Below are 13,450 nucleotides of genomic sequence, written 5' to 3'. Positions count from 1 at the left end.
GCGCCGGCTGAGGGGGAAGGGATGGGGACCGTCGAGCGGGGGTTTCTTCATCCACGAGGATAAGCGCGGCAATGGAAAGGGCGCAAATATGTGTGTGAACACACGAACATAAGTTCGCGCGATCATTCACATCTTTGCCAGCCAATCACTACATACCATAACCTGTCTCCTCATTGGTCATGATTGTAAGACCGCCTTCCAGCCAATCACTACATACCATAACCTGTCTCCTCATTGGTCATGATTGTAAGACCGCCTTCCAGCCAATCACTTCATACCATAACCTGTCTCTCCATTGGTCATGGTTGTAAGACCGCCTTCCATCTTCTGGTATAAATAAACCTTGCCTAGCTGTTGGAAGCAGGCACATTATTGGAACCTACTTGAGAACATCTCTGTGATGTTATTTTGGAGGAATTGCGCACACATTGACACACACTACACCAGGGATTTCCCGATTGTACTTCTGGCGGTCGTTTTCGGTTGTGAGAACGAGACAAAGGAGCAAACGGCGACATCATGGTGATACAGAGGAATACTTGAAAATAAGCACTAGAATACCTAAATGGATAAATGAATTACCCAAAGGTATTTAAATAAGATGTTAAAGGTCTAAAGGGAAGCAATACTCATATAGTACGTAAATATCACCTATTTAACTTAGTTAATCTGGTTCTGCATACAGGCCAAAAAAAAAACGGAATGGACAAGGAAAAAAAATGTGTTTGTGTGCATGAGCCCATATGTGCAGGGAAAGCTCCCAGCGGCGCATCCATTACAAGGCCCAAAAAAACGAATATCTGGAGTGGCCCCTGTCCCTCATAAGGGCCCATGTTAAGAAACTCTGCACCGTGCAGTATATGCCAAACGCAGGCTAAGAGCCGCTCTTTTGCCACCTGTAAGAGCTTGTTCCCATCTGCGTTCTGCTGCCTATTCTCATACCTCCCAACTTTCTAAATGAACAAAGAGGGACACATCGGGCAGCGAGCAAAGAGCGCCACAGCAAATTTATTCTGCACCAGGCCGCGCCTCTAACTCCGTCCAAAACATAACTATGCACCAAATCCCAACCAGTCTTCTAATGCCCCCACATAGTAATTATTCCCCCTTCATGCCACCGAACAGTATTTATGCTAACATTGTGCCCCCTCACAGAATTATGCCCAGCTGTGCCCCTAGTTATATGCCCAGTTATGTGCCCCATCAGAGAATTATGCCCAGCTGTTCCCACAGTAATATGCCTTGTTATGTGCCCCCATTAATATGCCCAGATGTGCCCACAGTAATATGCCCAGCTGTGCCCCCAGTAATATGCCCAGTTATGTGCCCCATCACAGAATTATGCCCAGCTGTTCCCACAGTAATATGCCTTGTTATGTTCCCACAGTAATATGCCCAGCTGTGCCCACAGTAATATGCCCAGCTGTGCCCCCAGTAATATGCCCTGTTATGTGCCCCCAGTAATATGCCCTGTTACGTGCTCCTCACAGAAAGTAAAAAAAATAAACACCACATACTTACCTTGTTCCTAGCAGCAGCAGGACATCGGCTGCTCTGGCCTGTGGAGGAGGCGGAGCAAGCATCCACAAGCAAGTGCGGATGCGGTGCGATTTTCACGCACGGTTGCTAGGAGACGATCGGGATGGGGACCCGATCATTATTATTTTCCCTTATAACATGGTTATAAGGGAAAATAATAGCATTCTTATATCAGAATGCTAAATAAATTAGGGATGGAGGGGTTAAAAAATAAACAATTAAAATTAAACTCACCTTATCCACTTGTTCACGCAGCCCGGTTTGTCTTCTTTCTTCTTCTTTGAGGACCTGGGAGGAAAAGGACCTTTGGTGACGTCACTGCGCTCATCACATGGACCATGGTGGACCATGTGATGAGCGCAGTGACGTCACCAAAGGTCCTTTTCCCAAACCCGAACTTCTATGAAGAAGTCCGGGTTTGGGTCTGGGTACCAAACATGCAGATTTTTCTCACGCGCGTGCAAAACGCATTAGAAACGCTTTGCAGTCGCGCAGAAAAATCGCGCATTTTCCCGCAACGCGCCCACATCTTTTCCACCAAGTGATGAGCGCAGTGACGTCACCAAAGGTCCTTTTCTTCCCAGGTCCTCAAAGAAGAAGAAAGAAGACAAGCCGTGCTGCGCGAACAAGTGGATGAGGTGAGTTTAATTTTTAATTTTTATTTTTTAACCCCTCCATCCATGTTATGAGAGAAAATAATAAAGATTGGGTCTCCATCCCGATCGTCACCTAGCAACCATGCGTGAAAATCGCACCGCATCCGCACTTGCTTGCGATTTTCACTCAGCCCCATTCACTTCTACGGGGCCTGTGTTTCGGGAAAAACGCACAATATAGAGCATGCTGTGAGTGATGCAAGTGATGCGTGAAATCACCGCTCATGTGCACAGCCCCATTGGAGTGAATGGGTCCGGATTCAGTGCGAGTGCAATGCGTTCACCTCACGCATTGGACCCGCACGGAATTCTCGCCCGTCTGAAAGGGGCCTAAGAAGACACATAGTAGTGCCCAGAGGGGTACTTTGGTCAAGCCTCTCATTCGGGTGAAAGGAACTTTCCACGTAAAGGGGTAAACCCAAAATGTAGCTTTTTTTTTCAAAAAGCCCTATATTCTAACATGTATAAATATACATAATCGCTCTCTAGGGTTGCCGGTAATTTAGTGCCCCTGCCTTTGCCAGTCATTTATTTTCTTCCAGCAATAATAATTGCCGGTATTCCTATGTGGACTGTTACTAATAAGCGCTTCCATTGTGCAGCGCTCATTAATTCAGCCTTTAACTAACACCCACTACCCTACCCCACTTGTGTTAAGAAGAACTCTGCTCATCCATTTGATGGCGCCGCAGTGAACACTCGCTGCTGACTGGAAGCTCAGAACTGGACCTGCAAGATGTCATCACGCTGGAGCGCAGGAAAGGGTTGTATTTTTTATTTTATTTTTGAAGAGAAGGGGACGTTATTAATTTTGGGGGGTATTAATGGGGGCATTATTAATTCTGGGGGCACTAATTGGGGCATTAATACTATTGGGGGCACTAATGGGGGCATTATTCATCCTGGGGGGCGCTAATGAAGGCATTCCTATTACTGGGGGCACTATTAATTCTAGAGGCGCTAATGGGGCATTATTAATTCTGGGAGGGGGCAATAATGGGGACATTATTAATTCTGGGGGGGCAATAATGGGGACATTATTAATTCTGGGGGGGCAATAATGGGGACATTATTAATTGTGGGGGACACTAATGGGGGCATTACTATTACTGGGGGCACTAATGGGGGCATTATTCATCCTGGGGGGCGCTAATGGAGGCATTCCTATTACTGGGGGCACTATTAATTCTAGAGGCGCTAATGGGGCATTATTAATTCTGGGGGGGGGCAATAATAGGGACATTATTAATTCTGGGGGGGCAATAATGGGGACATTATTAATTCTGGGGGGCAATAATAGGGACATTATTAATTCTGGGGGGCAATAATGGGGACATTATTAATTCTGGGGGACACTAATGGGGGCATTACTATTACTAGGGGCACTAATGGGGCATTACTATAACTGGGGCATTACTATAAATGCAGCGGAACAGGGAGCACGTCCAAAACCAAGGCATGTACACCCTGCTTTAGTGCGCATGCGCCAGATATAGAAGACAGCAGCGCATGCACAAGATTTTGGCTGGCCCTGGGAGGACGTGCAGTGAATAGGATGATGTTATCTACAGCCGGCCATCTCCAATCAGGGACAGGGATGGACATCTCCATTCGAAACCAGACATTTGTGCATACATCCATAAGCCATACAGCCCTTTAAAGGGGTTGTCCAGTGGGGGGATTTTGATTTAAAAAGGGTTCAAAGTCGGATTAAAAAAATAAAATAAAACAATCAATACTCACCTTCACTGATCCGTTACTACTCCTGTTCTGACGCTTGTGACTAGCTGGGCAGGCATCTTCAGGAAGTGGAGACCAGTGGGAATTTATTTTTTTAAGCCTATTTTGAGTCCTTTCTAAATAATTTTGCCCTACTGGACATCCCCTTTAACAAAATATACAGACTCTTAATGTCCATATGAGCTCACATGGGCCCTAGGTATTTCCGTTGTTCTGATCCGATACATTTGTGAGTGGCATTTGCCATGGGATAGCCAGCCAATCCTCCACTGATCGGCCCCACCACGAACGGGGTGGTGTTGTACCTCGCTGCACCCGAGGATCCGCTCCTTTCCCTTCCCAGCTGCACCCCAACCACTTTTACTGACTTTTTCTCTTGCGATTGCTTGTTCGCTTCTCTGTTCAGCGCAGGCGCAGTTCAGATGTTTGCCGGCTGACAGATTCTATTCTGCGCCTGTGGCGAACAGTGAAGCAAACAAGTAATCGCAAGACTTTAGGGGCAGGCGTCAGTATGGCCCAGTCAGTAAAAGTGGTGGGAAGGAGAAGGAGTGGAGCCTCCGATGCAGTGAGGTGCAACGGCACCACCCTCTTTGCACCCAGGGGTTAATTAGCATAAATAAAAAAAAAAGTCAAATTTCTCCACAATGGGGCCACTGATGGATATAGGACAAACGCCACTAAAATGTATAGACTAGTGTGCATCCTGCATGTAAGAGGGTTTGATAGCGAGCAGATTCTCTTTATCATTAATTGGTCACCAGACAAGAGGATCAAAGTGCATTGATAATGGCCACAGGCGTGATTATTAACTTCAAAGCGTTGGCTGGAAAGGCGCCCTCCGAATAAAGCGCATTAAGCAAAACTAGACCTCTGCCACGAGGCCTGGGATCACAGATTCTCCAAGGTACGGGACAATCATTCTGGTCTTCTAGTCCACACCTCTTAGGATTATTAGCATTATTAGGGAAAATGGTCCCTAGTTACTGCCCTGCGACCGTAGTTTGTTATAGTAACATAGGGGCGAGACAGATAACTGAAGTTTGATACATATGAACTATGCCATGGTTTTGTACGTATCAACAGGTTTTGTATTGTATTACGTTTATTTATTATGTGGATGCATTATTGGTCTATACTGTATATATTGTGGTGAAGTGCATGGTGGGGGTGTATCTTAGTGATGAGCCGGAGGTGCCATATTCGATTTCGCGATATTTCGCGAATATTCGATTGGATATTCGTCTTATATTCGCCGAAATCGAATATCCGTCATTATTCTATTTATCGCGAATAATATGCGATTTAATTATTCGCGTATTGCGATTTTCTTTTAACTGTATAAGGCAACTTTCCTATTGGTTGGCTATTCAGAATATTCACTTTTTTTTTTTCCAATCTGTACGGTCGTTCGCATACTCCTCCCTGACAAGCGTCCCCGTCACCATGGGAACTCCTGTTGGTTAGAATATACCATCGGATCTGCGTTTTCACGATCTCAGGGAAAACTCAGATCCGATGGTATTTTCTAACCCACAGGCGTTCCCATGGTGACGGGGACGCTTGTCGGAGAGGAGTATGCGAACGACCGTACAGATTGGAAAAAAAAAAAGACGAATATTCTGAATATCGAATATATTCCCTATATTGCTATATATTTGTTTTTTTAGAATATTCGTCATTTTATTTTCCATCTGAAAACATGATTCCTCCCTGCTTAAGTTGCTTGTGGGCCAATGACTCATGGACCCACAAGAAAGAAGCAGGGAGGAATCATGTTTTCAGATGTTAAAAAATGCTGAATATTCGATATAGCGAATATATAGCACTATATTCGTAATATTCGCGAATTAGCGAAGTTGCGATATTCGCGATTAATATTCTCTATTCGAATATTCGCGCTCAACACTAGTGTATATCTCTACAGGTTCCCCTGGCCCCAGGTGAGGCCAGCTGTGATAATCACTGGGGGATAAGGCAATCCTCAGGGTGTGAGAGTGGGGGGAATTGGAAAGGAAGCCTGCAGAGGCTCGGTGTGGTCCCAGCCAGGAGGGTTGGGGGGCACCAAGGCTGAGAAAGCCTGAGTTTTGGGGAGTCCAGCGACGCCTGAAGAAAAGAGGTGTCACACGGTCAGAGTCAGGAGGACTGTTGGACCATATCCCCCCCAAGGTATTGTGTGGTCACCGTCAGGAGGACTGGTGGACCAAGACCCCAATGGGTTGCATTGGTCACAACTAGGAAGCTGTCTGGCCACATGGCTGAGTGAAGCCAAATACCACAGTGTTAGGCCTCTTGCACACGACCGTATGTATTTTGCGGTCTGCAAAAAACGGATCCACAAAAAATACGGATGACATCGGAACGGAACAGCTAGCCCCTAATAGAACAATCCTATCCTTGTCCGTGATGCGGACAATAATAGGACATGTTCTATTTTTTTGGCGGAATGGAAATACGGACACACAGAAACACGGAGTAACTTGAAATGAATAGTTCCGCATACGGTCCGCAAAAAAAAAACGGGACGGACACAGAAAGAAAATACGTTTGTATCCATGAGTTAGGGAAAACCTCTGTATGTGTGGAAGTGTGATGAGCTGCGTGACAAATAAAGCTCCGAACCCCCTGTTTGTTGAGAAGACTGTCATTGCCGACCCCCTGTGAGAGAGCGACCCCTTACAATATGCATTACCTCTTCCTGCGTATGGGTATAAATACTCCAATTTTAATTTGGAAATTTGTGAATATACTAAACATGAATTCCTATTTGTGTCTTGCGGTACTTCACTATATGGGCCGGAATTCTCTTTGTAGAAGGGGCTTATAACAAGATCTGGGGGGGATCAGGAAAGGCAGCCTAGTGAATAACTGATGTGAACAGCGCTGTTTTCCCCCACGTCATACACCTGTACTATCCTTGACTTTATTATTGTACAGATTGAAGGAGACCCGCTTTTATATGGATCCTGCAGCGCCCCTACATTATAGGACTGTACCCTCAGGTTTTTTGCTTGACTATTAGAAATCTGCTGCTCAGAGCACAGCATGTAAATGGCTGAGGTCACGACCACGCGGCGCGGTCGTAATGCATTTAGGAACAACGGCAGCTCATTTCCCAATAGAAGTCAATGGAGAAATAGGTTTTCGGAGACCGACCTGGCACTTTCCAAGTTATGATGACTGCACCTGGTGTACGTGAGTTCGTCTGCACGTAACACATGTCCTGCTGCTTGCGGCTGCTGACCGCATTGGCTATGCAGAGGATCAGCCGCTTGCAGTATATGTTTAAAGGGTTTGGCCTTTTGCTGACCAATGTGTATGGAAGATCACTATATTGTTCTTACTCATATAGTCCTTGTTGATATTCTGCACCATTTGCTATATTTCATAAGCCATGCTCCCTTACTTGGCAAGTCTTTTGTGCTGTCCAGCAGTCCATCTAGAGGTCCTGTCCATGAGATGGACGACATGCGTCGCGTTACTATTCTGTGTATGTACAGCTCATAGTCACACCTCATCTTGGATGTCACATCCACAGATTAAGGCCTCCTGCACACGACTGTTTTTTCCCCCGTTTACTGTCCGTTTTTTTGCCTTCCATATACGGTCCGTATACGGAACCATTCATTTCAATGGTTCCGCAAAAAAAACGAATGTACTCTGTATGAATTCCGTTTCCGTATTTCCGTTTTAAGATAGAACATGTCCTATTATTGCCCGCAAATCACGTTCCGTGGCTCCATTCACGTCAATGGGTCCGCAAAAAAACGGAAATGCATCCGTATGTCTTCCGTTTCCGTTCCATTTTTTGCGGAACCATCTATTGAAAATGTTATGCCCAGCCCAATTTAACTATGTAATTACTGTATACTGTATATGCCATACGGAAAAACGGAACAGAAATGGAAACACAACGGAAACAAAAAACGGAACAACGGATCCGTGAAAAACGGACCGCAAAACACTGAAAAAGCCGGTGTGCAGGAGGCCTAAGGGCTCATTCAGACGGCCGTATGCTAACCGCAAAAATGCGGATCCGTTCTTTTGCGGATTAGATGCTGACCCATTCACTTCTATGGGGCCCTTTTCTATTCCACGGTTCCGCGAAACAAATGAAACATGTCCTATACTTGTTCGTAAAAAAACAGGACATGGCCCCATTGAAGTCTATGGGTCCGCAAAAATACTGAATGCTATCCGTTTTTTTGCGGATCCGCAAAAAAACGGATAGCATTCAGTATTTTTGCGGACAGCATACGGCCGTCTGAATGAGCCCTAAGCCGGCCATACACATTAGATTTGTAAGGTGGTATCCTGGCTGGTGTCAGGGGAGACAAGGATCAGGCATGTTGGATTGAACTGCCCAATTACTTTCTTAGAGGGGAAAGCCCTTTAGAGGTCTTCTCCAGGACGTTAACATTAATTGGCTATCCTATCTATGATCGCCCTTTCTATGTTATGTTAGAGATACCATTGTTATTCAGTATATATGTGTGTCCATATAGCCCTTAATTGTAGGCTCCCTCAATAAATTAAATAAATGATAGATATTTTCCAGGATTTTGATATTGATAGCCTTTCCTCAGGATAGCTCATCAATATCACGTCGATAGGAGTCTGATTCCCGACAACCCCGCCGATGAGAGCCGGGGCTCTCCATGAGTGCCTAGGTCTCTTTATAGGCCAGTGACATCACCATACATTGGCCTAGGCACAGTGTAGTTCCATTCAAGTGAATGGGACTGAGCTGCAGTACCAAGAACAATCGCTATTCAACGCGTGGCGATATTTTTTGTAAGCCGTGAGGAGACCGCAGTGTTCATTGGAGCTCCAGTGAGTGCAGCGGCCTCTTCAAACAGCTGATTAGCGCTTGGAGTCGGACGCCTGCCAATCTGATATTGTGAGCTAAGCTGAGGATAGGCTATCAAAATCAAAATGAAAATCTCAGAAAACCCCTTTAATTAATTGGTAGGGGTGCCCCTAGAAATTTTTTTGTACTATGGGCACCCCACAGCTAAAAAGGTTAGGAAACACTGATCTAAGGAGCTGAATGACTGGGAACAGAGTCATTGCCAATCTCGACCATTGCAGGAGGATGTCTGCTCACACTCCAGCTCCTGTCCCGCTACATCACAGCGCTATAAGGCCTCTTTCACACGGGCGTCATGGTTTTGAGCCGGATAAGATGCGGGTGCATCGCGGGAAAATGCGTGATTTTTCCACGCGAGTGCAAAATATTGTAATGCGTTTTGCACGCACGCAAGAAAAATCGGCATGCTTGGTACCCAGACCTGAACCCGGACATCTTCACAGAAGTTCAGGTTTGGGTTAGGTGCTCTGTAGATTGTATTATTTTCCCTTATAACATGGTTATAAGGGAAAATAATAGCATTCTTAATACAGAATGCATAGTACAATAGGGCTGGAGGGGTTAAAAAAAATAAAAAAATTATTTAACTCACCTTAATCCACTTGTTCGCGCAGCCCAGCTTCTCTTCTTTCTTCTTTCTTCAGGACCTGGGTAAAGGACCTTTGATGCGCTCATTACATGGTCCATCACACGATCCATCACCATGGTGATGGGTCATGTGACGGACCATGTGATGAGCGTAGTGACATCACCACGGGTCCTTTTCCAACTGCACAGCATAGATGAAGACAGAAGAGATGTCGGCTGCGCGAACAAGTGGATTAAGGTGAGTTAAATTTTTTTTTATTTTTTTTAACCTCTCCATCCCTATTATACTAAGCATTCTGTATTAAGAATGCTATTATTTTCCCTTATAACCATGTTATAAGGGAAAATAATAAAGATCGGGTCCCCATCCCGATCGTCTCCTAGCAACCGTGCGTGAAAATCGCACCGCATCCGCACTTGCTTGCGGATGCTTGCGATTTTCACGCAGCCCCATTCACTTCTATGGGGCCTGCGTTGCGTGAAAAACACAAAAAAAAAAAAAAAAGCAGAGCATGCTGCTTTTTTCACGCAACGCACAAGTGATGCGTGAAAATCACCGCTCATGTGCACAGCCCCATAGAAATGAATGGGTCTGGATTCAGTGCGGGTGCAATGCGTTCACCTCACGCATTGCACCCACGCGGAAATCTCGCTCGTGTGAAAGAGGTCTAACAGTGCAGCCGTTTGCAGAAATAGTCCACTCACCAACATTTGTGTGGATCATAGGACAAGACAATGGGGGGGGGGGGGATTTATCAAAACTGGTGTAAAGAAACACTGGCTTTTTGCCAATAGCAACTGTACTGTCTTCTCTTCAGTAACCATTGCATAGTTTTTGTTACTGTGTGTTCATATGTGTGCCTACAGCGCCATCTAGTGACCTTTAGCTGTAAGCGCATTGTCTGCCTTGTTAAAAACGGTGCATATTCATTAAGTCACCTGACTTCCTGCTCGCAGGGCTTTAAGGGATAGAGACAGGCACCTTCTTCCTTTTTCCTTCACCTCTTGGAAGGAGCAGCTGCACATTGTGTGTCTTATACTAAAGCATCGTCGGTAAGCAGTGTCGGACTGGGGTACCTAGGGACCACCAGTAAAATTTATTTTGGGGGCCCACCGTACGGATACATTCAAATATAATAAATAATCTAACAAGTTTTTTTATATGAACATAACCTGGTTGAGGTGCTGTACATTGAATATATGTATGTAGTGTACTAAATCTAATGTGTTATGTGCCACTTGTGCAGGGGGTGGGAGACTAGGGGCCCACCGGGGGATTCCCCTGTACCCCTGTGGACCAGTCCGAGCCTGTCGGTAAGGGATTAATTAATGTTTTCTTATATGCTTTGTGTACATTGTGCTGTACATTCAGTTCTTGTATGTTCATTTTTTCTTATAGTTTACCTTATCTACTGCCGGTTAATAAAACCACAGATTACAGAAAGAAGTCTGTAAAGGGGGAATATTAATCACCAATATTTATGCAAATATCGATAATTAATATTCATAAATGGGAGGAGCCATCTATTGATGACTCCGCCTATTTATGCCTTTATATAATAATAACACACAATACCTTTGCTATACTTTACACTGATCACTATGCTAGCTGCATGCGCCTTACTAAACTAACTATCGCCAATAACCACACGCCACACAGATAGTTATAAACCAAACACAGTATTTATTACTAACAATACACTACGCACGTAATACTAACAATACAGCACTAAATATACAATCCTAAACTACACTACACATTCCCAATTCCACCCATCAACTAACTACACAGTTCACACATACAAGTAATATTAACAATATCCCACCCATCTGTACTCACTGTCCCTACGGGGTTAACGGTGGCACTGCAAGGGAGTGCAGGCCACAGACACTATAGATTCAGCACTGCAAGGGTTACTTGCAAGTGAGTGCTGAGGTTTACCAGGGGTACAGCAGGGATCAGGGACACAGCAGGGAGTGGGGGTAATCAGGGGTACTAATAGGGCCACAGGATCAGGGGTACAACAGGGGAATACAATAAGGCAAGGGTTTGGGGGATCACAGGATCAGGGGTACAAACAAGGATACAATAAGGCAAGGGTTTGGGGGATCAGGGTGTCCAGTAACCAGTGGCACAGGATCAGGGGTACAAACAAGGATACAATAAGGCAAGGGTTTGGGGGATCAGGGTGTCCAGTAACACGGCAAGGGTAAATCAGGGCCCAGGGTCACATCACATCAAGGACACAAATATAGGGGTTACAGGACCAGGGGTGATACTTAGGCCTTATCCAGGTGGTCATCATGGACTCCTCTCTCCTATGCGTCTCTGAATCTAGTCTGGTTGCAAGAGAGCGCACCTCTGGCCGGTTCGGGGTTTTATAGCCCAAAAGCAACCCCCTCCTCCTTCCTCAGGCATGTGACATCATAGTGTGCCTTAGTCCCCCCTCCTAGTCCCAAAAATGCTGGGAGTAATGGGCATGGCCATGGGGCAGAGGTGTGGAAAAACAGGTTCTCTGATTAGAAGGTCCCCTCACAAACGGTGCCAAAGCGTCTGATTGCTTTGGGCCTGAACAAAAGGGGACTAGATGCTAATCAGCTGTTATCCTACAGGCTATAACAACTCTGTTGATAACAGTTGGAATTGCATATATGCATATATATATCCACAGATGCTTGGGGGCTCATCTATAAACACATACAAAAGCGGGGGTATGAATGGGCAGCAATAAGCCCACATACATACTGTCATGCTGACATAAGTGTATATACATAGACACGTGTGCAAATACATACACACATATCTATATATACACACACCCTCGCATATATCTGGGGCATACAGGGGACATATATAAGGGGGCACATATATATACTAATATAAGGGGGATTATAAGGGGGCACAGCTTCCAGGGACCACATATTTCCCACAGGGGCCACCATGAGCCCCTGGGGATCACCATGGGCATCACCCCATGATGCGGTGGTTAATGTATGCATATATATACCATACATGCCCACACGTGTTTGCAGGCATGCATGGATATATATGCACACGTCTCAACCGTTCCTCAACAAAGTCTCATCTTATTAACTAGTAGAATGGTGATACTGCATATAGACCCCGGGGGTACATGTTGTGAGAACAAGACAGCAACCAATCAGATTACATTTTTCATTTTTAAAGAGGGTTATCCCATGACTAATGTAAAGAATTAAACTCCGACATATAGTACAGAATAATCTCTTTCCTTCAGGCAGCACACACAAAGGGTTAATGTTTTGCTCCTCCTGTCTAGGACAGAAGACAAATCATTAGTAAATCAGCCTAATTAACTACCCATATAAAGGTGTGCACACCCACTAGGATCCGTGTCATCTGGTTTCAAACGGAATAACGGATCCAGTATTTACATTTTTCAAAGCTCAAAAGAACCATTTTCAGATGCAAATTGTACAGTGGCTATAAAAGAGGACCGAAGGTCACATATAGAGATTTATATTCGTTTGCGCTTCGTTTGGTGGTAAAAGCAGATTTGCGTTATGGATTCAGTTCATTCTGTCATAATAGAAGTCTATGGCCTATGTGACGAATACCACACCTCGTGCCCGCTTGACGTCGCCTACGTCGAGCTCACGAGATGCGGTATGGTCATGGGTTACCAAAAACGTGACGTTACGCCCTCCAGAGGAGCAGGTAAGGTCAGGTTGGTACAGTTTACACAGACACCTCCTGTCCACGCGGGCACAGAGAGGCAACAACCTGAGAGAGCCTTTTCACTGCCGCAGTGAAAACAGCGCTGTCTCAGCCCGGGAAATCCGCCACCAGCTTTTCGTTTGATATAAGCCCGGTCCGCTAACGGAATTATATAAGGTGAGAAACCAACCCACGGTAGCTTATAACTAGGCCAAAACACGGACGTAAGGGCACCCTAGATTTAACACAATATACACAGAGAATATATACAGTGGTCTGAGGTTACAGATACAGATTATATGGGTACAACAGGGTTAGGCCTCCTGCACACGGCCGTTTTTTTTTCCCGTTTACTGGCCGTTT

The 13,450-nt window shown here is 45.2% G+C and overlaps 1 protein-coding gene across 2 annotated transcripts in view; it reads left to right on the top strand.

Annotated features, from left to right (window-relative positions):
• Positions 1-4,744: 4,744 nt before the first annotated feature.
• Positions 4,745-13,450, top strand: part of LOC120990332 (ADP-ribosyl cyclase/cyclic ADP-ribose hydrolase 2-like) — a 178,082-nt gene continuing 169,376 nt past the window's right edge. The window contains exon 1 of one of the 2 annotated variants that reach the window (XM_040419082.1): positions 4,745-4,839. The gene's annotated coding sequence lies outside the window, so the exon portion shown is untranslated. Of the gene's footprint in view, positions 4,840-10,392; positions 10,444-13,450 lie in introns of those variants that run through there. The other variant, XM_040419081.1, reaches the window with a different exon arrangement.

Source organism: Bufo bufo, chromosome 2 (genome assembly GCF_905171765.1).
Source record: "Bufo bufo chromosome 2, aBufBuf1.1, whole genome shotgun sequence".
Taxonomy (NCBI): domain Eukaryota; kingdom Metazoa; phylum Chordata; class Amphibia; order Anura; family Bufonidae; genus Bufo; species Bufo bufo.
This window is presented reverse-complemented; position numbering and strand designations above follow the sequence as displayed.